The 25,646-nt window shown below is 42.9% G+C and overlaps 1 long non-coding RNA gene and 4 other non-coding genes across 5 annotated transcripts; 4 read left to right on the top strand and 1 right to left on the bottom strand.

Annotated features, from left to right (window-relative positions):
- Positions 1–557: 557 nt before the first annotated feature.
- On the top strand, positions 558–631 carry trnat-agu (transfer RNA threonine (anticodon AGU)). Its single transcript has one exon. It is a non-coding gene; the product is annotated as a tRNA-Thr (tRNA).
- Positions 632–996: 365 nt separating this feature from the next.
- Positions 997–1,070, bottom strand: trnat-cgu (transfer RNA threonine (anticodon CGU)). Its single transcript has one exon. It is a non-coding gene; the product is annotated as a tRNA-Thr (tRNA).
- Positions 1,071–1,180: 110 nt separating this feature from the next.
- trnat-ugu (transfer RNA threonine (anticodon UGU)) lies at positions 1,181–1,254 on the top strand. Its single transcript has one exon. It is a non-coding gene; the product is annotated as a tRNA-Thr (tRNA).
- Positions 1,255–6,959: 5,705 nt separating this feature from the next.
- Positions 6,960–11,369, top strand: LOC146694906 (uncharacterized). Its single transcript, XR_014923497.1, has 2 exons — positions 6,960–8,091; positions 9,595–11,369. It is a non-coding gene; the product is annotated as an uncharacterized LOC146694906 (long non-coding RNA).
- A 615-nt stretch (positions 11,370–11,984) lies between these two features.
- Positions 11,985–12,058, top strand: trnat-agu (transfer RNA threonine (anticodon AGU)). Its single transcript has one exon. It is a non-coding gene; the product is annotated as a tRNA-Thr (tRNA).
- Positions 12,059–25,646: the final 13,588 nt, after the last annotated feature.

Below are 25,646 nucleotides of genomic sequence, written 5' to 3'. Positions count from 1 at the left end.
TAAAGGCAGTATGCAAGAGACATGAGTATTCCTCAACTCTTGAGGAGGAGGCAGCAGTACCATCGTCTGCACGAGTACAATGTTTGGCTATTGGAGCCTCTGCAATACCAGCAGATTTCTGTCAAACTGATGTAGCTGGGCCATGCCCCCTGCTGCAGATGTCTCTTTCCGATTGGCTACGTGAACAGAAATTAGATCTGGAGAGCTGAGAGAGTCTTGCAGAAAGCTACCAGTTAGCCATTGAGCACATTCAAAAGAGTGCTTTACGAAACAAACAAAGCTTTGACAGTAAAGTGCGGGAATCCACCCTTGCCAAGGGAAATAGAGTTGTTTTGAGGACTTGTTCAGACTCACCCTGTTGAATCAGTCTCAAAAGCTTCTCCTTCACCTTATGATGTTTCCACCGAGGTCATTGAAGAAGTGAGGAACAGGAAGTTACTTGTTGGACTATTTGACCATATCCTACATTGATAGTGCACAAAAGTTAAAAAAGTGAACTCGTCTCCTTCTGCAGTACCAGGTAATACCAGGTATTACCGGTTTGCCAGTCAGCAGGAGGCGCTGTGGCTCAGCTGGTCAAAGCGCCTGTCTAGTAAACAGGAGATCCTGGGTTCAAATCCCAGCAGTGCCTTCCTGTTACCATTTGAAACCATCTTCTTCACAGTGTTAATTGCATTCTTAATCTTGGAGTTGGGAAATCTTTCAAAGTCTTTGTATGTCCTCAGTTATCCACCTCACGGTACTCTTGAGAGCTTTAAAAACTTCTTTGCACCCGATCCGAGAAGCTTCTTCAGTTCTAGAACAAATGCTGGAGGGTCCCAGGCATTAAACCGCTAGTGGAGCTTCTGAGGGTTGTTCACCCAATATTGATGTCTTGGGCATGTCTAAATCTTCATTGTGTCCTCTTCTTGGAAACGAAGGAGAGAAAGCATAACGCCCAATGCTTCCCGCCATCAGCACTCATTAATGAAATGTAATGGCATTGGTAGGGAGGTAAGGCACTGCTGGGATTTGAACCCAGGATCTCCTGTTTACGAGACAGGCGCTTTGGCCAGCTAAGCCACAGCGCCTTGAGCTGTGTGCCTCTGGCTACTGTCCAACAGCTGGTGGGGAAAAATGTGACAAACCGATTCAAAACTGTGCCTGCAGAGGTTACTTGGTTTTTCCCTTCCCTGAAGGAGGCACTGTAGCTTAGCCGGTCAAAGCACCTGCCTTGTAAACAGGAGATCCTGGGTTCAAATCCCAGCAGTACCTGTTGAGCTATTTCAAAATAAGAAATTCTGTGTAGGCAACTTTTCCTCAATGTCAAAATAAAAGGAAGTAATCTGTTGAATCTGAAGTTTGGAGGCACTAAAGATTTAGCAAAGGACACCCCAGCAGCTGTGCACCACATGCAGATGAAAAACATCAAAACTGAAAGTCTACTAAAACATGAAACTGCGCAACTGTGACAACAGACATAAATGGACCAGTATAGAAACTGGGTGAGGCAGGGTTATATTGAGCTTTCGTCCCAAAAGTACTGTCAAGATTCTGCAAATCATTCGAGTTACTGATAAGAGAAGGTAAGACTGTTAGGTGTTGTGTTAAAATAAATGCCGAAGAGTTCTCTATTAAAAACAGCATAAGGAGGTGTTCTACTTTCCTCTTATGTTATGGAAAAGTGTATAGGCAGCAGGAATTTGAGTCAGGTCTCGGTTTTTCTTGATGATGTCACTCCTTTCTCAGCTACACTTGAGAACCATGAGGAATGATCGCTGAAGGTCCTCCATAGGATGAAAGAATTTACTTTAAAGCTGTCGCCAGAGAAATGTCAGTTCTTCAGGACATCTGTCCAATATCTCAGCCATGTTGTATCATCAGAAGGGCTCAAAACAGATCCAGCTGCCCTCACTACCTGGCCAAGACCAGCTAACATCAAGTAGCTTAAGTCTTTCCTTGGGTTCACTGGATATTACAGGAGGTTTATAAAAGACTATTCCAAGCTTGCAATACCCCTTAATCACTTAAGTGCTGGTTGCCTCCCACTGAAGAGAAAATCCAGTCTGTCTGGCAGAAACCACAAGGTTTCTACCAGTGCGGATCTCAAAAAGCCTTTTTCACAAAAAATGGACCCCAACCGCTGAAGATACTTTTAAGACATTGATTCTCAAGCTCACAACAGCTCCTGTTCTTGGGTTTGCAGATCCAAAGAACATTATATTGTGCACACCGATGCAAGCGCCCATGTTCTCGGTGCAGCCCTATATCAAGAACAGGAGAGCAAGTTAAGAGTTATTGCCTGTGCCAGTAGGGGTCTCTCCAAGTCCGAGCAAAGGTACCCTGCACACAAGCTTGACTTCCTGTCTGTGAAGTGGGCTGTCACCCAGAACGTTTTCCGCTGTATCTATGGAGTAAAATGTACAGTGATGACAGACAATAATCCACTCACATACGTTTTAACATCTGCAAAGTTGGACGCAGTAGGGCATTGCTGGTTGGCCGTACTTTCCAGTTTTGATTTTGACATTGAGTATAGTGCTGGGAAGGACAACCAAGATGCAGATGGGCTGTTGAGACGTCCGTATCTGCATGCCTGTGATATATCTGATCAGAGTTCTAATGATGAGGAAAATGCCATTGAAGGCTTTACTGCACAGCTCTTGCGCCGCAACAAAGAGCCAGATTTTCCAACCGAGGCAGTAAAGTATTAGATTATTCTGTTATTATGTGTTACCTTATATATGTAATCAAAGTAGTTGAATTAGAATACTGCTGTAGATCACATTATACCCTTTAATATAGAGTGTGTGAGCTGTATGTAGTTTAGTTCTCATTATACTTTTGAGTTAACAGAACATATTCACATATTAGTTCATTAGATAAATGTGCATCACTCTGTATCCTTGATCTGCTGGGAATGTGTTACACTGTTTTCTTGACATGCTTAATTGTTGAATCATGAAGAGAAGGTTGTAAGCAGGAGACTCTGTGTCTAAAGACAGGGGAGATAGATAGACCACATTCCACACCCCCACCTTACAGAAAGCAGAGAAACAACTGCCGAGGTCATAACTTAGGCGCTGTAACAGAGAAAAAATGTGATGTTTTGGCTTTTACGACTAGCTGGGGGCCACTAGAGACTATAAAAAGCTGAGCAACCCGTCACCATTTTGAGACATGTGCCTGACCCTCTGGTAGCATCTCTCCCGTCCGGACGTTGTAATGCTCTGACTGTTGAATTGTATGGAAATAAATGATTGTTGATTGAGCATTTATACACCGAGTATTGTCCCTCCTTCAGCCCAAAGATTCAAAGAATTGGGAGAATTCAACAACTTGGTGCCGTGTGACCCGGATCTTTGGTGTGCTGAGGAGGTGCAGATTTGACCTTTGGTGAGATCGTGAGGCGAGGTGAACAGAGGACCGGTCCAAAAATAAAAAGGTAAGCACAGCCTGTTGTATTATAAATACCAAATGTGCATATTGGGCTTTCCAAATTAATCTGTTCGCTGAGTCACATGTATTTTCACAGTAAATTTGTCGGTGTCTGGTTTTTGGCGCAAGATACTAACAACATAAGTTGAGGCTGAATTCCAGTGTGTTAAATAAACTGCTTCTACCGAGATACTAATAACATACTACGTTGGACTAGTTGCAGTAATCTGCTTCTACCGAGATACTAATAACATACTACGTTGGACTAGTTGCAGTAATCTGCTTCTACCGAGATACTAATAACATACTACGTTGGACTAGTTGCAGCCACTTTACCTTCCACATTTAATTTTGTCTAATACTGGCTTCTGTAGCAATAATACGTTAGAATTTCTTCTGAAGACGCGGCCATTAGTCCAGTACATTGAAGTCGAGGTTTGTTTATTTTGTTTATGGTGTCAGTGACGTCCTGGCTTTTGCCGGCTATGAAATAGAAGTTGATTTAAGGAAAAGCAGATGCTGGCTCACGGTGCAGTTGGACGCTGGCAACGCGAGAGCGAAACACGTCCGTAGGTTTGGTTTATGATACGGCCGTGTTCCGGTGGTGCGGCCATGAAGTGCAGTAGTGGTTGGTGCTAGTTTTAGTACATTGGATAGAGGTTTTGACGGTGGTTTGTGGCGTCAGTCGAGTATAAAGGGCTGCGGTCATAATACAAAGTAAAAATTTAGTACATAGCAACACCTGGTTTATGATGTCAGGTATAACTTCGGGGATGCAAGCATCACTTTTATGATGCGACTTTGCCCCGTGGTGGCGGTCATAAGCGCAGAGAAAGGGGTATTTTGGTCTATGGTGCAGTGTGCTTTAAGAAGATCTAATAGTTGAGCTCAGAGGTTTCTGTGTAAAATTCCCGCTGAGGAAAAGTGTTGTGTGTGAGTGTGAAAGCGCGCTCTGGGTGAGAGAGTGTGTGTGAAGCTGCGAAGCACGCTCTGGGTGCTGTCTTGTGGGTAAAGCGCGCACTGAGTGAGAGTGTGAGTGAGGCGCGCTCTGAGTGTGTTTTTTGTGTGGAGTGTGAAGCGTGAACACAGTGACAGTGACGGTTGATGTGTTTGATTAGGAGGACATTAGAGCAAATACACATTTTAGGATCAAAGGTTGATGTCTAGTGTACCTGTGGAACATTTTGCCTATGGAGTGGCGACCCTCCTGTCCGTGGACGCGTGGCCAGGACCGGCGTCGTCCAGGTGCCGAGGTGGTGACTTGGGGAGGTGAGGGCCCCCGCATAGCCACGGAAATAACACTGGAACGGCCGTGTAATCACGGGTTCACATTTATTCCGGACTAGAACAAGACACATTTTGCGACCAAACGTTGAGTCTAGATTAGTTAAGAAATAAAAAGGTTAAAATTCCTCGTTTCAGTGGTTGAAATTGTTGTGTGCCTGTCCCCTGACGAGTGTGAAATTAAAATAAAGAGGGAATTTGGAGCCACATAGAGATAGATGGGCATAATTGGGTGTATTACTCTGTGGTGTAATAAAAATAAAAAGGAGAGATAGTAAGAGGTGTGCAGTGGAGAATTATGGAGGAGTACAGAGAGGAATGTGTTGGGAGACTGGCGTACAGTTTACGCTGTCAAGGTAGGCGTGTTGCCTGCTTATCGGTTTAAAAGTGATGAAAATGAAATTAAATAAATCTCTTAGTGTGTTAATACAGGAAGCTGCGGACCTGGACCAACTGCCCCCACAAGCACAGCGGCCGAAGCAAAATTATAGGTAATGGGAACCACACCCAGCACGAATCAGCAGCTGTGAAACAGACAGCAGCGAGGAGAGAATTAGAGGAGAAATTAAGAGAAGTTTTAACACATAAAATCGGGGCCAACGGACTTGTGGAGGTTGGGAAGGCGTCCGGAGCATCACAACAAAAAGGTGAAACAAAAACACACAAGCAGAGAAATCTGAGAGAAAGGCTCCTTTTAAGGTAACGCCTAGTTTGAGAAAAGATAAAATTAACCTGCTTTTATACAAATGCACATACACGCAATGAAGAAACAGCTTACACTCATGAACACGTGAAGATTTTCCAGCAAGGTTAAAGAAAAATTAACATACTTAAATGATGAAGTCTATACATTACTGACAAAGAAATCCTCTGGGTTGCAGGACAACAATTTAACTAAAAAAAAAAAAAAAAGGAACACTGGTCTAACCAACCAGGCAAGACGCAACAAATTTAGTGGTAAAAAGAGTCAAATTGTGACATGTTTTCTGTTGATTGATTAATAAAAGTGATTACTGAATGAAAGAAAATTCCTTTTTTGGGTTTTTAAACATGATCTTAAGAATTTTAATATGTACTTGTGTTGTCCTGTCAACTTGGTGGGTTAGGAGTTGATTATATCGGGAGAGAAAAAAAAAAAAAAAAAAAGGGGGAGAGAAGGCTGACACAGGGCCTGGCCCCATTGCCTCCCCTCTGAATAACACAGCCAACACAACAACATTTTCCTGTTCGTTTGTTTTTGTTTTTAGTTTGTTTTTGTTTTGTTTTGTTTTTGTTTTTTCTATACATATTTAATTACAGGCTGCTTTGCCGGCCCTGAAAGCCGAGGCTGACTGGACTCCTACTCTCCCCCATACGTGACACTGACCAAATGCTGCAACAGCTGGACCCACAACAACGACCTGAGAATGTCAACAGACCTGCAGGAATGTGATCTCATGCAGCCGAGACGGAGAGCACTAAACCTAAGGCCCGTTTCACTACACGGGGGAAAATTCCCAGACTGCGTCAGCTGACAGAGCTGTGACGAGACGCCCGCCAAGCCCGAATGAAAAGTAAGGCCGAGCGAAAGAATGCTGACCTTGATAACTTTGCATTCACACTGTGCAGGACAGTGATGGACCAACACGGATGATCGGGTGGCGAAAAAGGGCGTGACCGAGACAGGAGGAGTAACTGAGGACAGAAGGCACCTCAGAATGGACAAAAAACACAGAAGAAGATGCAGGTTTCACCTGCGGTGAACATCGACACTGGAGAAAGGACTGCCCCAATTGGGGTCAGAACCAGGACGGACTGAATTTTGAGCAGCAGCAGCAGCAGCAATGGTCGCAAACAAACTGAAAAGGAGGGGGGCAGGACCCCAGGGCATGCTTCAGGCCGTGGTTTACCCAGAACACCAGAACAGGAAAGTGATGAACAAACACACACACACACACACACGTCTCCAAACACACAGATTCAGAATGAAGTGAAATACACACATGAACACGTGCACTCGTTGAGTGAGTGAGAAATGACACACACATACACACACACACACACACATACACACACACACACACACACACACACACACACACACACACGGGAATGTTGATTCACTGAGAAGTGATGCACACACATACACATGCACACGCTTGTGCAATGAAGAGTGATCCACACGCACACACACATACACGCTGATGCAATGAAGAATGCTTTGCTTATGCTGATATGCAAAATGCTGCACACAAACATCCCAATGCATAATTTTTTATGAGGAGCCATTGATTACTTAGAATGTGTTATATGTCACCTAGAAGGCATTTATGTAGATTTTAGGAATAAGCTCTAAAACGGTTTGGTTATGAAAACAATGTCTGTGCGTGATGTCTGTTTATGGCTCAAGGCCTTGACTGAATTCTTTGCTGTGCTTCACACAGCCCTGATGAGGAACAGTGGCACAGAGTGAAAATGATGAATTAATAGTGTAAGTTTTAGGTCGGAGTACGGCATTTTCTGTGATTGAGTTTTAATTCAAGGAGGAACAAAAGGTGTTACGGCACCTGAGGTTCTCATTCCCACACAATATTGTCCCGGCAGGAAGCAAAATGTTCCTGTGAATTTCTGGTTGATTGTTTGGTTTTGTTTAGCGCTAGCTTGATTTTATCAGTGAGCTTTGGCTTGTGTTCTTTCTCGTAAGCAAGAGAGGATAGTTTTATGCTTGGACATGTCTGCAACGGGCCCTAGTTTGTGTTATTTTAGTAGTATTTTGTTGGTTATGTCTGTTTTCATTTTTGTTACAGTGCACTGGAGAAAAAACATCTGAGAGGTGTGATCCACCGGTGGTGATATGTTGATATTTTGTGAGTTCATGATTTAACAATCAGCTCTTTAAACCAGGCCTGAAAGATTGAGATTTAAAGCGCTATAAAATATTATTACTGTAAACAGTTGCAAAGTGTGCTTCTCCATGATTGTAATTGGCTTGGGAGAAATTCACTTATAGGGAACACTGAGAAGTTCTGAGTCTAAAGGATTGCACCGAGTCAATCCGGCCCAAAAAACAACAAGGAATTGTTTTCCTTTAAAATGATGACGTCATCTTGCTGGTGATGGAGGCTCGAATAGGTTGCGCGGGAGACTCCATTATCAGCAACATCTGGTATGAATGTGTATGGAGGTATGCATGTGAATGGACTGTGATGGACTGACGACTAAAAGTTTTGACTGACTTGATACTGAGACAATGACTGCACCCACTTTAGGATTAGTAAATGCCAATAAACAATTCATAAACAATTCACCCAGCCGACAAGAGAAGGGTGGATGCTTCGCTTTGTTTTGTTTTGTTTTTTCAGGAGCAGGAGGATAAGAGAGACTGGAGGAGGAGACTCTAGCTTCACATAAGTATGAACTGCAGACTTAACACTGTGGTTGCTGATTTTGAGTTACTGATGTTTGCATTAAGAAAACTGTGCTATATTAGCTGTGTTTTGATTAAGGTATCATGTTATATTATTGGGAATGCCAAATGCTACAGTGGAGAAGACTTTTGATGCCACTCATGACTGGAACATGTTATTATTAACCACAGCAGGCCACTGTAAAAAAGTCAATTAAATTTTATAGAGGAAAATCGCCAAAATTGAACAATACCTATGAATGACTGGCCACATTCAGAATAGAGATATGCAATAATAAACATTGGTCCACATGAGTTAGGTTCTCACTTGAAATAGTAAGTTATTAAATGTAGAATATAATCGACAGGGACATTTGATAGGATGTGGTACTGCAAAAGAACAAGAGCAAAGTAAATAAAGAAAATATTGTGTTTAGTTTGGATAAATTCAAATTAAAATGTACCATTACACTCAGAGGATCAATATGGAATAAAACATATGCAAAACTTGTAGGAAGTACATGACTGATAACTGTTCTGTCCTGAGCGTTTGTTTCTAGAGCACCCACTTGACCACACCAACAGTTTCTCGCCACCGAGGAGGGGTACTTGCAAAAAGAATAAAATAAAAATCTGAGTTTAACAAAACATTTTAAATGTAAATATCAAGCTTACCTTTCTTTTTCCATGAAATGTGCTTGTGGGCACGCCAGCCATTTTGAAAAGGTGGGCAAAGCAATTGGCAAGGCCACACCCCCACACATGTGATATAATTTTAAAGGTACTGTTGCCCTCTCTAAGAAACATCAGGACTTAGAGGAGTGGCAAGTAGAGTATGCGAGCTACAAGCAAAAACTAAAATGTGTACTACAGTGTGCAAAAATGAAATACTGGGTCATCAGGGGGTCATGAGGGACATTTATAAAACTAAAAGTCCCACTAACCTTAAAGTGCACTTGAAAAGCTCACACAAGAAGGTTAACCTAGCTTACCTAGAAGACCTCATCAGGGGGAGCACACTCCCCCTCCTTGAAGAGCTCACCCACTCAACCCGCATCCCCAGAAAACAGCTAACCCCAGATAAGGCAGCGTGATGTATCCCGAGACAACAGGACTGGGACATCTAAATAAAGGTGTGAAACAATCGCCTTCAAAAGATTATCAATTCACTTCAACCAAAATTAGGACCACACGGTGCGGCAAGAGTTAATAGTTATTAGTCTCAACACCCAAGGATAACCAGAAGAGCATGACTGATATGATGGAACTGGGATTTTGTTACACTTAATTTTTGCAAAACACAAACAAAACTAAATTGAAACTAAGGATTTTCAGAAAATAAAAACTAAACTAAACTAGCAAAGAATTGGTTAAAACTGATGAAAATTGCAAAACTATTACAACCCTGGTCCAGACTAAGATGGTGTTGGACATCTTCAGGGCAGAAAAGGGTTGGTGTGACCAAGGTGTGGTTTGGCTTGTTGTATGTACATTTCAAAATGTTACAGCTCTGGATGGACCAGTTACCAGGGCATGGAAGGATGACAGACTTTATTACATGAGGAGAAGGGACATTTTCGGGATTGAAGATCCTCAGGGATGACAAGGCTGGAGCAACGGTACTCGAGAGAAGAATTTCTGATACTTTCTGAGATATGATGTCACCAACCTTCTCTTTTAATTGTCTAGCTCCAATGAATTGACACATGGGAGTGTGTCAAAAAGGGGGAAGTTGAGTCCGAACATCAAACAATGGTTTTATGAACATCTTATGACGTTATTTCTGTGTTTAATAATTTAGCTATGGTAAAACTTAAGCTTATAATGTGTTAGACTTAGAAAGGGTTCACTAATTTTTGATTTCTTTTACACACACATAGATTATGATTAGAATAAGTCCTGAACATAATATTTTAAACCAAATTTGAATCATTAGAAGAACAATGGATAACAATATTAGATTATCAAGGCTAGGGAGAGAGGTGTTTTGGTTTTCTGTCTCTTGCAGAGAAAGGAAGAGACACCAGACGGGGACACGGAGATGTGAGGACCCTTCACAGCAGGGACAGATGTAGGGACTGCCGAGACAGCAACTGGGGTCAAGTGTCATGACGTTTGGGCTCCTGGAGAAGATGGATCCCACAAACACAGCAATAACCATGAAGGGGTTGGCGAAAACCAGGAACACCAGACCAACGAGGTTCGAGAGGCTCTTGGCAAAAAGGGGGACACGCCGGTGAACCCAAAACACACAGATCCTTGTTTGAAATCGGGGCAGAATAATCCCCAGAACTGTGCAATGACTAAAGGGTGGTCTAACCCCGGAGGTCGAAGAAAGAAGCTGAGAATCACCCAAACTGGAAGACACTGGTAGCTGCAGCAATAAGAATAAAGGTTAAAAGCTCCTTAGACAGAGGTTCTAGTCTAAGTACATTTGAAAGGTATAAGGGGGCATTAAAATGGGAGTGGAAAACTGGAGCACCAAAATAAAGCTGTGGGAGAACTGGGGAGTGATGGGAGTGTCATCTGTAACTGCTGTTATGGTTGTAAATCTAACTTTGCTTGCATCTGAACTGCGTGAACACAGAGGTCATCCCACATATGATCCACCCGTTAAAGGGGGACAGAGGGCCTCAGGATCAAGAAAACCTGGACCTTGCGACCCTGGAGTGCATGTTGTAAGTGATCTCTTTCAGAGATCAAAAGGGGGAATTATTAGATTATTCTGTTATTATGTGTTACCTTATATATGTAATCAAAGTAGTTGAATTAGAATACTGCTGTAGATCACATTATACCCTTTAATATAGAGTGTGTGAGCTGTATGTAGTTTAGTTCTCATTATACTTTTGAGTTAACAGAACATATTCACATATTAGTTCATTAGATAAATGTGCATCACTCTGTATCCTTGATCTGCTGGGAATGTGTTACACAGTTTTCTTGACATGCTTAATTGTTGAATCATGAAGAGAAGGTTGTAAGCAGGAGACTCTGTGTCTAAAGACAGGGGAGATAGATAGACCACATTCCACACCCCCACCTTACAGAAAGCAGAGAAACAACTGCCGAGGTCATAACTTAGGCGCTGTAACAGAGAAAAAATGTGATGTTTTGGCTTTTACGACTAGCTGGGGGCCACTAGAGACTATAAAAAGCTGAGCAACCCGTCACCATTTTGAGACATGTGCCTGACCCTCTGGTAGCATCTCTCCCGTCCGGACGTTGTAATGCTCTGACTGTTGAATTGTATGGAAATAAATGATTGTTGATTGAGCATTTATACACCGAGTATTGTCCCTCCTTCAGCCCAAAGATTCAAAGAATTGGGAGAATTCAACAAAAGGCAGTATGCAAGAGACATGAGTATTCCTCAACTCTTGAGGAGGAGGCAGCAGTACCATCGTCTGCACGAGTACAATGTTTGGCTATTGGAGCCTCTGCAATACCAGCAGATTTCTGTCAAACTGATGTAGCTGGGCCATGCCCCCTGCTGCAGATGTCTCTTTCCGATTGGCTACGTGAACAGAAATTAGATCTGGAGAGCTGAGAGAGTCTTGCAGAAAGCTACCAGTTAGCCATTGAGCACATTCAAAAGAGTGCTTTACGAAACAAACAAAGCTTTGACAGTAAAGTGCGGGAATCCACCCTTGCCAAGGGAAATAGAGTTGTTTTGAGGACTTGTTCAGACTCACCCTGTTGAATCAGTCTCAAAAGCTTCTCCTTCACCTTATGATGTTTCCACCGAGGTGATTGAAGAAGTGAGGAACAGGAAGTTACTTGTTGGACTATTTGACCATATCCTACATTGATAGTGCACAAAAGTTAAAAAAGTGAACTCGTCTCCTTCTGCAGTACCAGGTAATACCAGGTATTACCGGATTGCCTGACAGCAGGAGGCGCTGTGGCTCAGCTGGTCAAAGTGCCTGTCTAGTAAACAGGAGATCCTGGGTTCAAATCCCAGCAGTGCCTTCCTCTTACCATTTGAAACCATCTTCTTCACAGTGTTAATTGCATTCTTAATCTTGGAGTTGGGAAATCTTTCAAAGTCTTTGTATGTCCTCAGTTATCCACCTCACGGTACTCTTGAGAGCTTTAAAAACTTCTTTGCACCCGATCCGAGAAGCTTCTTCAGTTCTAGAACAAATGCTGGAGGGTCCCAGGCATTAAACCGCTAGTGGAGCTTCTGAGGGTTGTTCACCCAATATTGATGTCTTGGTCATGTCTAAATCTTCATTATATCCAAATCTGGGATTTGATTCAAGGATCTCCTGTTTGTAAATTAAGTCAAAGCGCCTCCTGCTGGATGGGTGTGTCTACACAGCAAAGGACACCCTAGTAGCTCTACTCAATACATATAAAAAATATCATGAAAAAAATAATGGCAAAAACAAGAATATTAAATCAGAATGTCAAAGATGAGCTGTGGTACATGTGTCAAAGTAAAGCTCAACCCAGTAACAGATGGGAATAATGAAGTGAACTGAGGGACTGGAACCATTTCACTACATCTAAAGACTCGGGCTGAGCATTTAGGATCTGACTTAGTCTGAGCGACCCTGTGTTCACACAGTGGAGACTCCCCAATCACAAAAGGTTTCCTCTTCCTGCATGCTCTGCTTCTTCATGTTTCCTGGTTCCTACTTCTCTGTGACTAAGAAGACCATCATCTCCTATATCATAGGTGTCAAACTCTGGCCCGCGGGCCAAATTTGGCCCGCAGCCTAATTACATTTGGCCCGCGAAGTCATACAAAATTACTATTAGAGCTGGCCTGCCAGTATTATACAGTGAATGTACTGCTAATACTACAATTCCCAGAATGCTCTATTGGTGTTTTGGCACGTCAGTCATGACAGGACCCATTAGCACCCTCTCCTCTGTTGACCATAGTCATAGCAACCATGCAAATACTGCCATGCTACCTATCCCAAAATGGCAAAAAGAAAGGCAGAAAACAGGAGCTTTCTGGACAGGTGGGAGAATATGATGAAAATTTGATAAATGATAAAATGATAAAATTTAATTCAGAAGGCTGCAAATATTTTTTTTTATTTAAGAAATGAATTCCACTGATGTGTTATTTAATTGGAATTTTGATTTTGCATGTGTGCAATATTAAGTTATATATACGTTTATATAAATTATATATATTGTTTAGTATTAAGCTTTGCTTGTTCCATATTCAGTTTTTCAGCAAAACTTGTTTGAGTCCATAAGAAAAGATTCCTTGTTATATTTGGAGGAAGATTTTTTTTCAATGAATATTAATGCTAGCCCGCAACTTTGATCCAGTTTTGTCAGTCTTCTCTGCTCAGAGTTCATTTTCAGCAGGTTAAAGTGTGTGAACGTGACGACACCAGAAGTCTGAGCAGCTGCTGAGCAGAAACAGCTCTGAGAGTGTGAACCTCTCTGCATCACTAATGGGTGTGTGAGTATTGTTGCATTGTTGTGTAAAATTAGCAACTGAATAAAGGTTACGTACAGACGCTCCGTTCCCAGGAATGTTTTCACACGCTCTGTGTGTGTGTGTGTGTGTGTGTGTGTGTGTGTGTGTGTGTGTGTGTCTCACTGTGGGAAATAGCTCTAAACTGTTGGCTCAGATTTGGTTTTCTTATATATCTGGATACATTTAGGACATAAACAGAGTTCTTAATTATCATAATGTATCAATAATATAACAGGTGTTTGAGTTGATCTTTTATCGACTACAGCAAAATAAAACAAAATATTCCCAATCGAGTCAAGAATTTAAAAAAGGGAAAAATATGTTAAATCAGATGTTGATGGAGATCCTCATGAACATCTGTCCTTCTCAGGTGTGAGCAGCTGTGACCCTGCAGGTAATGTCACTCTGTCAGCTACAATAACTATATATAGCTTTCCTCCACATCCCAGTATCTCCCCGCAGCTGCGGAGTGCGATGGCAAGTAAGTAAGTAAAATTTTATTTATATAGCACCTTTCAAGATAAAAATCACAAAGTGCTTCACAGAAGCAGAAACGGACATACAACCTCTAAAAAACAAAATCAACCAAAAGCAAGTTTAAACAGATGGCCTGTAAATGGTAAATGGCCTGCATTTGTATAGCGCTTTACTAGATACGTTTTTAACTGCTTTTTAAAAGACATGACTGAGTCCACAGATCTCAAACTCAAAGGGAGTGAGTTCCAGAGTCTGGGAGCCGCTGACGCTCTGTCACCTTTTGTTTTTAACCTGGTATGCTGGACAACCAGCAAGCCCTGGTCACAAGACCTCAGGGACCTGCTGGGGAGATAAGGAAGAAGATCACTGATTTAAGTTGGAGCTACACCGTGCAGGGTAAGTAGTAAGTAAGTAAAATTTATTTATATAGCACTTTTTAAGACAAAAACGCTGTTACAAAGTGCTTCACATAAAGACATGTCAAACGAACAATATTAGAGGAAATATAAAAGCATATCAAACAAGCAATAGTACAATATAAATATAAAATAAGACAACATATTACCCAAATGCCTGTCTAAACAGATGAGTTTTAAGCTGTTTTTTAAAAGAGGCCACCGTGTCGATGGTGCGTAGTGAGGAGGGTAAACCGTTCCACAGTATTGGAGCCAGGGTTTGAAAAGCGTGATCCCTCTTTGTTTTCAGACGAGTCCGTGGAATAGATAGACGACCACTATCAGTGGATCTAAGAGTTCGCTTTGGAGAATAGGGTTTGAGAAGCTCCGAGATATAGATGGGGGCCTCACCTTGTAGAGACATAAACGTAAAGGTGAGGATTTTAAACTTATATCTATACCCAATCGGAAGCCAATGCAAGGATTTTAGTATAGGAGTGATATGGGAAAATTTATTGCTGTGGGTTAAAAGCCTTGCTGCAGCATTTTGAACCGCTTGGAGCCGATTTAGTGAGGGCCCTATAAGTCATGATTATAATCTTAAAATGGACCCTGAACTTGACAGGGAGCCAATGCAGCTGAATCAGCAGGGGCGTGACATGGGAGTATTTGTGATGCTTTGTCAGAAGCCTAGCAGCAGCATTCTGAACACCCTGCAGTCGTTCCAGGGAGGCATTACTTAAGCAAGTAAACAAGGAATTACAGGGAGTGCAGAATTATTAGGCAAGTTGTATTTTTGAGGAATAATGTTATTATTGAACAACAACCATGTTCTCAATGAACCCAAAAAACTCATTAATATCAAAGCTGAATGTTTTTGGAAGTAGTTTTTGTTTGTTTTTAGTTTTAGCTATTTTAGGGGGATATCTGTGTGTGCAGGTGACTATTACTGTGCATAATTATTAGGCAACTTAACAAAAAACAAATATATACCCATTTCAATTATTTATTTTTACCAGTGAAACCAATATAACATCTCCACATTCACAAATATACATTTCTGACATTCAAAAACAAAACAAAAACAAATCAGCGACCAATATAGCCACCTTTCTTTGCAAGGACACTCAAAAGCCTGCCATCCATGGATTCTGTCAGTGTTTTGATCTGTTCACCATCAACATTGCGTGCAGCAGCAACCACAGCCTCCCAGACACTGTTCAGAGAGGTGTACTGTTTTCCCTCCTTGTAAATCTCACATTTGATGATGGACCACAGGTTCTCAATGGGGTTCAGATCAGGTGAACAAGGAGGCCATGTCATTAGTTTTTCTTCTTTTATACCCTTTCTTGCAGCCACGCTGTGGAGTACTTGGACGCGTGTGATGGAGCATTGTCCTGCATGAAAATCATGTTTTTCTTGAAGGATGCAGACTTCTTCCTGTACCACTGCTTGAAGAAGGTGTCTTCCAGAAACTGGCAGTAGGACTGGGAGTTGAGCTTGACTCCATCCTCAACCCGAAAAGGCCCCACAAGCTCATCTTTGATGATACCAGCCCAAACCAGTACTCCACCTCCACCTTGCTGGCGTCTGAGTGGGACTGGAGCTCTCTGCCCTTTACCAATCCAGCCACGGGCCCATCCATCTGGCCCATCAAGACTCACTCTCATTCATCAGTCCATAAAACCTTAGAAAAACCAGTCTTGAGATATTTCTTGGCCCAGTCTTGACGTTTCAGCTTGTGTGTCTTGTTCAGTGGTGGTCGTCTTTCAGCCTTTCTTACCTTGGCCATGTCTCTGAGTATTGCACACCTTGTGCTTTTGGGCACTCCAGTGATGTTGCAGCTCTGAAATATGGCCAAACTGGTGGCAAGTGGCATCTTGGCAGCTGCACGCTTGACTTTTCTCAGTTCATGGGAAGTTATTTGGCACCTTGGTTTTTCCACACGCTTCTTGCGACCCTGTTGACTATTTTGAATGAAACGCTTGATTGTTCGATGATCACGCTTCAGAAGCTTTGCAATTTTGAGACTGCTGCATCCCTCTGCAAGATATCTCACTATTTTTGACTTTTCTGAGCCTGTCAAGTCCTTCTTTTGACCCATTTTGCCAAAGGAAAGGACGTTGCCTAATAATTATGCACACCTGATATAGGGTGTTGATGTCATTAGACCACACCCCTTCTCATTACAGAGATGCACATCACCTAATATGCTTAATTGGTAGTAGGCTTTCGAGCCTATACAGCTTGGAGTAAGACAACATGCATGAAGAGGAGGATGTGGACAAAATACTCATTTGCCTAATAATTCTGCACTCACTGTACAATAGTCTAAGCGAGATGAAACAAAAGCATGAATAATCATTTCCAATTCGGCGCATGACATAATGGGACTCAGCTTAGCAATATTTCTTAAATGGTAAAAACAAGAGCGAACCAAAGATGTAACGTGTGTGTCCAGCGTCAGAGCTGGGTCAAATGTAAAACCAAGGATCCTAATGGAGGGTTTAATATAAGAAGCAAGAGGGCCTAGATTTTTAACCACGAGTGGAGAAAATTTCTCAGGAGCAAAGACAATGACTTCCGTTTTATCAGCATTTAGTTGAAGATAATTATCAGCCAGCCAATCCCTAACAGAATCTAAGCAGGACTGCAAGATCTGAAGCTTAGAAACATCAGGTGGCCTAAAAGAGATATATAGCTGAATATTATCTGCGTAACAATAATACAAAATATCTGTAAAAGAGCTAAGAAGTTGCAGAAGAGGGAGTACGCACAACAGAAACAGTAACAGTCCCAAGACAGAGCCCTGTGGCACCCCATAGGTGAGAGAGGTGACGAAGGATCTGAACTTAGAGGAAGACACAGAGAAAGACACATGCTGTGTGAAATGAAAAGAGTCCATGATACTAAGAAAACCTCTGGCAAAGAGGTCAGAGTCATCATCAATGTGTATGTAAAAATCCCCAATTATTAACAATCTGCACAGCTTCAAGATGGAAGATAAAAAGTCACTGAACTCCTTTAAAAATGGACTGTTGGGTCCAGGAGGACGATACACTACAGCACAGTAACACAGATCTTTGATTCCAATTTTAACCAGCTGTAGTTCAAATGATGAAAAATTTTCAACCATTAATGAATAACAGTGAAACCAATTTCAGTGCACCACAGCTAGACCTCCTCCATGACCAAAGGTCTGCGGCCGACTGAAGAAGGAGTACCCTTTTTTGTGAATATACAGGCCGAATCAGCAGTTTACAGTCTTCTATGATTCTATATTTCGTCGCTATAATCCACCAGAGTTTAAAAGTGAATTCAATAATAGGATTTGCGTGCGTAGACTGTATAGTTTCTTCTCCCAATCTTGCTTGTGGATGATATGATGAACAGTAATTTATCTCCATATGCCTCCATTTTGAGGTGCAGTCCGGTGAGCACCAGTAAACAATATATCTCAGCTGGGCTGCATAGAAGTATTCCTTGAAGTTCGGGAGGGCGAGTCCTCCTCTTTCTTTTCTTAGTTGGAGTATTTTAAATCTTACTCTTGGCTTTGTCCCTTTCCAAATAAATCTACTAACTAATTTATCCCATCTGCCAAATTGTACATCTGGTCTATGGACTGGCAATCAGTGTTGGGTAAGTTACTTTAAATTAGTAACTTAGTTACATTACTAGTTACTTCTATCAAAAGTAACTCAGTTACTTCAAGTTACTCGTTACTTTCAGAGTAACTAGTTACTAGGGAAAGTAACTTTGGTTTTACTCAGAATTCTCTTGTTAATGTGTTGCTTCCATAACTTTGCCAGTCTTCTAGCTTGCTTACTTGCCACAGGTGCACTGTGCCACCTACCAATAGAAAGGAAAAAATAATGTGCACATTTCCACGAGAGAAATCCCACGCCTGATTCTATCCTAGCCTGCTTTTTACATCCAACACAAAAACTGCAGTCGTGGTGCTTTCGATTGTACTCAGAACTCGGAAATTCTGCCTTCTGAATAGGAAGATGTAGGTAACACCAGACTGCAGATGAGCTGCATACAGGGCTGGACTGGGACAAAAAATCAGCCCAGGCATTTTGACTAGAGACCGGCCCACCATTATAGGAAAAATCATAAAGCCTTTGAATGAAAACAAACACTGTTGTGACAGTGATGTTCACTGTTCTGATGGTATATATGTATCAATCTATCAATCGTTTGTTTTAAGATTCAGATAATCATTTTTTTAAAAGCGAGACATTTTAAATGAGAATAAGAAAGAAAAGTATTTCTTTGTGCCCCCTCTCCCTGTTAATGCCCTACATGGACCCCTGGCAACACTTTGCTAGACCCGCCCCTGCACAGTTACCAGCTGTCAGCTGCTTAGAAAAGGATCCTGGTGTTATTTGTCTCTCAGAAACAGTTCATAACTTCAACTCATCCATGTCACCTAAAAGGTAAACCTGTTTCTCCATCACCTGTTCAGCTCTGATGATTCAGTAAGGACATCTCCTGGTTTCATCTTCATGTTTCCCTCTCACCACATATACAAACCGACATCATGACCAGCAGCTTTACAGCTGTGGCTCCAGCAAACATCAGCTGATACTGGAAATTAATATTAAATAAATTCTAACAACAGCTGATCAAGCTTGAACGTGCTGCTGTTGTTTAGCGCGACATCCGCTGGTTTCCTCTTTCGGCGCAAAGTGATAAACAAACAAGAGAGCTGATCAGCTGATCATTGATCAGTTTCATGATTGAAGTAGAAACAGGAGAGGGAGGGGGGAGAATGAAAGAAGAAGAGGCAGCTGTGCAGCGTAAACACAGAATAACTCCAGCTTTGTGCCTTTTCCATTCTAGCTGAAGTTCGGGACAAACTGTTCCTTTTCACCTCAACACGAAACGCGTAATATTTTCTCTGAATACGAGACGATTCCGTTTTTTACGGGACGGTTGGCAACTCTAATAATTAACCTTATGAACAAAATAAAGTTCAACATCAGTAAATTAGCACCACCCAGCTGTATAGAAACTCCGTCATGCTAGCTAGCACGCAGTACGAAAAAGTCAGCATAACGAAAATAAACTCCACCTAAACTTGGTTTATATCTGACCCAGATAGACTGCAGGTCATAACTTCTTACCTGAAGTTCAGTTCACCTGACACTCGGACTGGCGGCTGCTTCAGGTCTCTCCTCTTGCCTCCCTTTTCCTTCATCCACCTGCTGGCCTCCACCACTTGCTAATGTTACTGAATCTGTGGAAGCTCCGTGATAGCCACCACACGAAGTAACGAATAACGAGCCTATCTAAATCCCAGTAGCGAGTAACGCGTTCCCGGTTTTGGCATAATAACTAGTTACCGTGCTCGTTACCACAATAATAACGTAGTTACTGTAACGCGTTACTTAATAATGCGTTAGTCCCAACACTGCTGGCAATTAAGTGAATAGGTACAGTAGTCGGGGAAGCACATTCATTTTTATTACCTCTATTCTTGAGCTGAGGTCCATGACAAGTGGAGCCCATTTACTCAAATGTTTTTGAATTGCATTGCTACTCTTTACATAATTTGCCTCGTATAATGTGCTTAATTCACTGGTTAGATAGACACCTAAATATTTGATCTTATTTGAGTTCCATTTTAGTTTATATTCATGTTGGATTGATGTCTTTTGTCAGCCTTTCGTTATCTTGTTTCATTTCTGATTTCAATGATTCGATAGCTTTTAGTAGCTCACCAGCCGAGTCACTAGCTATGATATCGGAGCTCATGTTAGCTTGTCCTGTTGCGTTGTTAGCATTTGTTTTTGGGGAGGAAGTGGCTTTGTCCTGTCCCCTTGGCATTTTGAGTTCCCTTTGCCTTATTCCTCACCAACTGCATTCGCCTTGCTCAGCTGAATTGTCTGTTAGCGAGTTTCGGTGTTTTTCTATCCAGATTGTGGGGAGCAGCCACCAAACGCGTCAACTCACTGTGCCATGACACGGAAAGTCGTCCAACAAGAACCTTTTATTTGTCATAGATCAGGCATTGAGAAGCACCATGCTCAACCTGGAATAAGTCAAACAAATACTGACACTGACCCGTTTTAGGGGACGTAGAATCTGCGAGTTCGATCCGTGACGATCATAGTATATAACCGGAAAGCCTGGATGACCACTCCTAAGGTAACACGATCTCGTAAGTCCAGGCCTTGCAAAATCCAGCAGGGACAGGGAAGACAAATTCTCCTCCGAACAAGCAGTCTGAGCACAGGTGACCAGAAATCCTCGACGTCGCTTACCCGCTAATCCTCGTCTGAAGAGCAGTCTAAATTTCAGCTGGACACCTGCTCTTTCACCTCTCCTCCTCTGTGATTTGCGTGGATCCAAAAGGGTGCTGTCAAAACTCCAGACACTGGCAACAGAGGGGGGGATGAAGCCATTGTGGGAAGAAGAGATATCCAGGTCCACCATAGAGGAGCGAATAGAGAGTAGTGTCAGACGATCACAGACTAAGGCAGGCAATACATCAGAGATGAAAAAGGAGAGCAGGGCAGTCAGAAACAGCAGTGTAGCAGAGCGAGGGAAACTGCAGCCAGCAGCGGCAAGGCCGAACACAGGCGCCATCATACCAGAATGAGTGGCTCTATAGCCAGATTGAAGAGTAGAAGACAGTGTGGAATTAGTAAAAACTGAGGCGCTATGACACATGTATAACATATCATGTTATCCATGAAATCAATTTCTATCCAAAATTGAATTTTTCTAGGCTTTCTGTTCTACCTGTTTGGACATGGCAGGCTTGGGGTTTCTTCACCTTTTTTCTTTTACTCTCTCTTCATTTTTTTTCTTTCCTCTTTGATGGAGACGTGTCCAGACTACCTTTGCTTCCTCCAAAGGGGGCGGAGCTGTCCTTTTTTGCAACTCACCACCTTCATCTGTGCTGTGTATTTAAGGTTACAGTGTGTAAAATTTCACCACTAGATGTCAGTACATTGGAGATTGCAGTCAAGTTTTCTTACCCCTTCCAGATCAGGAGCACAATCCTCAGGTGCTATAGGACAAGTACGTTTTAGTCAGCCAAGACAGATCTGGATTCCCACCTCACCCCCAGAGTTTTACTCTAAATGTGGAAATATGTCAGGCCTCTGTTTACCTCAGCTGTAAAACTCTGTGAAAGGAGTCTGATACAAGTCAGTGAGTCAGCTCACTTATGATCGATGACAGGCATACTGATTCAATTCAATTCAAATTCTTTATTAGTTTAGCAACAGGATAAAAGTAAACAAAACAATAATATAAAATGACAATAATAGTAATCGAAAATCCCAGAGCGGTTATATGCCATTTAGGAGACAGGATGCAGTACAGATAAAAGAAATTGTTGAGCTGAGGTGAGCCGTTGAGGATATGCTGTCTTTAGTGCTGCTGATTTTGTATCGTGGTCCCCGTGTCTGCCCAGCCGACACGCTCCTCTTGGCCCACACTCCCACTCATGATTAGCTGTCATTACCTGTCCCCTATTTGCTATTTGAGGCTGGGATGCAGATCCTCTCATCGCTGGATGGATGATTGTGCGAGACACGTTAGTGATCCTCTCAGCTCCTGTGAATCTTTGCTTAAGTGTTTTGTGACTTGTCTGTGAAGGTTCTCAGTCATCCAGGTCACTGTAGGCTAAGGAGCTTGGAAAGAAAAGCATCTGGACTTCTTTAAAGAAGTCCAGATGCTTTTCTTTCCAAGCTCCTTAGAGCTCCTTAGACTGTTTTGTGACTTGTGAGTAATTTCCCTCTCCTGTGTGATAGTTTTCCTTCGGGACCTTCCTGCTGTGCGAACGTGTGTGAGTTTGGGCGTGAAGACGAGAACGAGTGTGAGAGAGCTTCCTCTTGGACCTTTGGAACCCTGGATTTTCCCCTCACTGTATATATTCTGCGCTGGTGTTGTAAATAAACTGTGTTTGAGGCCCTGCTATCGACCGTGACATTTTTTCTCTGTTAGTCTCTGTTAGCTTCTCTTATCAGCTGTTAGCTGCTGTCAACCTCTGTTACCGTTAGTGGTGGTGGAGTGTGTGTGTGTGTGTGCGTGCGTGCGTGCGTGTGTGTGTGTGTGTGTGTGCGTGCGTGCGTGCGTGCGTGCGTGCGTGCGTGTGTGTGTGCGTGCGTGCGTGCGTGCGTGCGTGTGTGTGTGTGTGTGTGTGTGTGTGTTGTTATAGCATTATTAGCTACAAAGCTGCTCTAGACTAAGTGTCACGTTATCGGTCAGTTTTAGCTGATGTCAGCTCGTTGACATTTCAGAAACAGCATCACATCTGTTACCTGTGTTTTTAGAAATATAATTTCAAAATGGGCTCATTCTGTAACCTCTGTGTGACCTCTGACCTCCTGAAGGTGATGGTGTTTCTGTCGGTAGCCTCTCTGTATATGTAGTCTCCACAATCTCTTGTTTCCATCAGCTGTGGTCCTGAGCTACAGCTCTATCACCGTGGCGACAGAAAGCAGTCTGGTCGCTATGGGAGACGGGGCAGAAATAAGCTGTTGTTAGATGAGTGTGTGTGTGTGTGTGTGTGTGTGTGTGTGTGTGTGTGTGTGTGTGTGTGTGTGTGTTACATCATTACACTATGATGTAATTGTTTTTCTGCTGGTTTTAGTTCCTGCTGTAGAGTCTCATCACAGAGAAGCCTGCTGGGAGGAGGAGGAGGAGGAGGAGGAGTGGCACACACTCAGCTTCCTCGTCTCTTTGGGGTTGTTTTTGTTATTGTGCATCTTTCTGGTTTATATCCCAGATTTCTCACTTTTGACTCACAGTGATGCGATCTGGTTAAAGGGGGTGTGTTAGATGGGTCATGTGATCAGGTTTCACGTCTGTGTTTCTTGCTTCTTGCCAGTGTTTGATCACAAATATAAAATTAGCGAGAAAATCATAATTACCTGCTTCCTACATTTGCATATTTCAGTAATTGGTTTCTTCTTCCCATGTGAGAGACAGAGAGAAAGAACAGCAGATCTTTGGTATTTTCCGTGGTCACCGGGATGTAAAACCTACACGAGTAGAATCAGCAGACCAATATGATAAAAAAAGGTTCAGAAATGATCGGGGTTTGGAAAGACTCAGACAAAAATGGCCAGATTTGATAGATTAATTATGGAAAGTCAAAAAAAGCTGTGGGGAATCCAGGATATTTGGCTGCTTTGGATGCATTGGTCCAACTCGAACAGCCAACACTGCGATGATGGGCTGCCACACCAACTGTCAGGGACACTCTCCAATTAACAAGAGATGAAAGACAAACTGGGGTACAGGACCACAGGTAACAAAGAGGACCTGATTACCACCCTATTGGCGAGGACGATCTGAAATCCATCCTGCCTTAAAATGCCAGGAACTTGTTTACTCCATTCAGAGATAGAAGACTCCGCCCACGGCAGAGCCAGCCCAACAATTCCACCTGAGACTGAAAGCCAGAGGACGCTTTCTCACCTGTTTAGTCTGGTGGAATCACACTCAGGTGATACCGGTCTCAGTCCTCATGAACCCCACAGAGCTGAGCAGGCTGGCAGGTGCCAGGTTTGAGCTAAACACCTCCACAAAGCCAGGTATGTGTTGCATTCTGGGATGCAGCAGGTTACCTAGCTGGGTAGCTAGCAGCTAGCTGTAAGATGAACGTAAACTCTCTGTGTTATCCACTGGGCCAGAGTGCAGCACCTTCTTCCTGTAATTACTTTTGTTACCCCCACCCTTACACATATCTGACCAATGAGCAGACTGAATGCTGTCACATGGTTTATGGCGACACATTTTGGTTCAGTTGCAGTTTTTTCTATGTGAAAGACACGAAACAACGAAAGGTTTCTCTCTGATATTTAACCTCTGTATGTCCGTCTATCTGATCCGTCCTGGTCCTGGTTCTTGTGATGTTGGTGTTTTTGTAGTTTGGCTGCTGGGTCAGGGTTGGCACACTTTGGGTGCTTCCTTTAGGGGTCTCCAGCGAATCATCTGCCTCCATCTCCTCCTAACATTAACTCTAAAACTGTACACATGTCCAGGTGTCATTGCTCTGATGGTGTAAAACTGAAACAGGTTTGCTTTGCTTTGTTGTTGCTCCTTGGTTTCCTCTCACTGCAGGTCTTAATGCCGATTTTTTTTGTCTGGTTGTTCACACTACAAATAAAATCTGACCTCAGTTTCTGTCCATTGACTCGCTCCGTCTCCAGTTTCCGCCGCCATGCTTTCTCATTTGTATTCTCCGGCGCTGATAATTGCCGTCCGTCTTGTGTCAGTGACGTAAAAGACGGATTTAATGCGACATGACCATCAAACAGCAGTCGCTTTCTAAAACATCGGATATGTATTGGATTCAGGACCACATACGAAAGTGACCCAGATCGGATTTGTGCTGTTGAAACTGTCATATCATGATCGGATATGGGTCACAGAGGGTCAAAGAAGTCAGATTTGATGCGCTTTGGCCTGCAGTGTGAACGTAGCCTTACTCTCAGTGTGGTTTAGAGGAGCTGCCGTCTGCGCAGCCACACTTCAGCGAGAGCATCCTGACGGCTGTCCTGATGCTCCAGGATTAGCTGTGACATCTGCAACGCTCAGCAGAAACACCTCACCACAGCAGGCTGAGCCACTTCATCTTTTCATCACATCCATTTTTATTCTTCTTCTCAAATGTTGACGTCACCACCCGTGGGCGCAGCAAGAGGAAGACGAGGATAAGCCAACAGCATCTGCACGTCAGAGACGAGACAAACAGCAGTGAAACACACACACACACACTGGTAAATGAAGAACGTTGACTGGTTTCTAAATTTACTCCCTGTAGTTGTTGATTCGACAGAAACTGGAAACTTTGCCCTCCGACTCTCAGACCAGTTCAGGACCAGTACCAGAGTTCCTCCCTCACTGGAGATCACCAAGACCTGTTCAAAGCTCATCTCCACTATTGCTGCACAAGGCACAGCGGCGTGTTACAGATATGGCCACGATGGCCACTTTTCTCTAACAGTGCTGTGGAGGAAGTTTAGCTCCGCCCTTGTTCACAGGACTGTTTGGATTCAGACACATTGGAGGGTTTTCCAGCACGAACGGCTGTTTGAGGTCACGCTGAAGCACCTCAGCGATTTAAGAACAGACTTTGACTCGACGCTCCAAAACCTTAGTTTACTCTTCCTGAGCCAATCAGAGGTGGACTTGCTGCTGTGTTTGCATCATTGTCCTGCTGCCTGAGTGCTCTTGAGCTTCAGAACTCCAAGGGATAGGCGGACATCCTCCT

The sequence above is a fragment of the Copadichromis virginalis genome, linkage group LG13, assembly GCF_057382275.1.
Source record: "Copadichromis virginalis isolate Kocher_CV1m ecotype Utaka linkage group LG13, C_Virginalis_male_GT1.1, whole genome shotgun sequence".
Lineage (NCBI taxonomy): Eukaryota > Metazoa > Chordata > Actinopteri > Cichliformes > Cichlidae > Copadichromis > Copadichromis virginalis.
The sequence above is the reverse complement of the archived record's forward strand: the minus strand, read 5'-3'. Positions and strand labels throughout refer to the sequence as shown.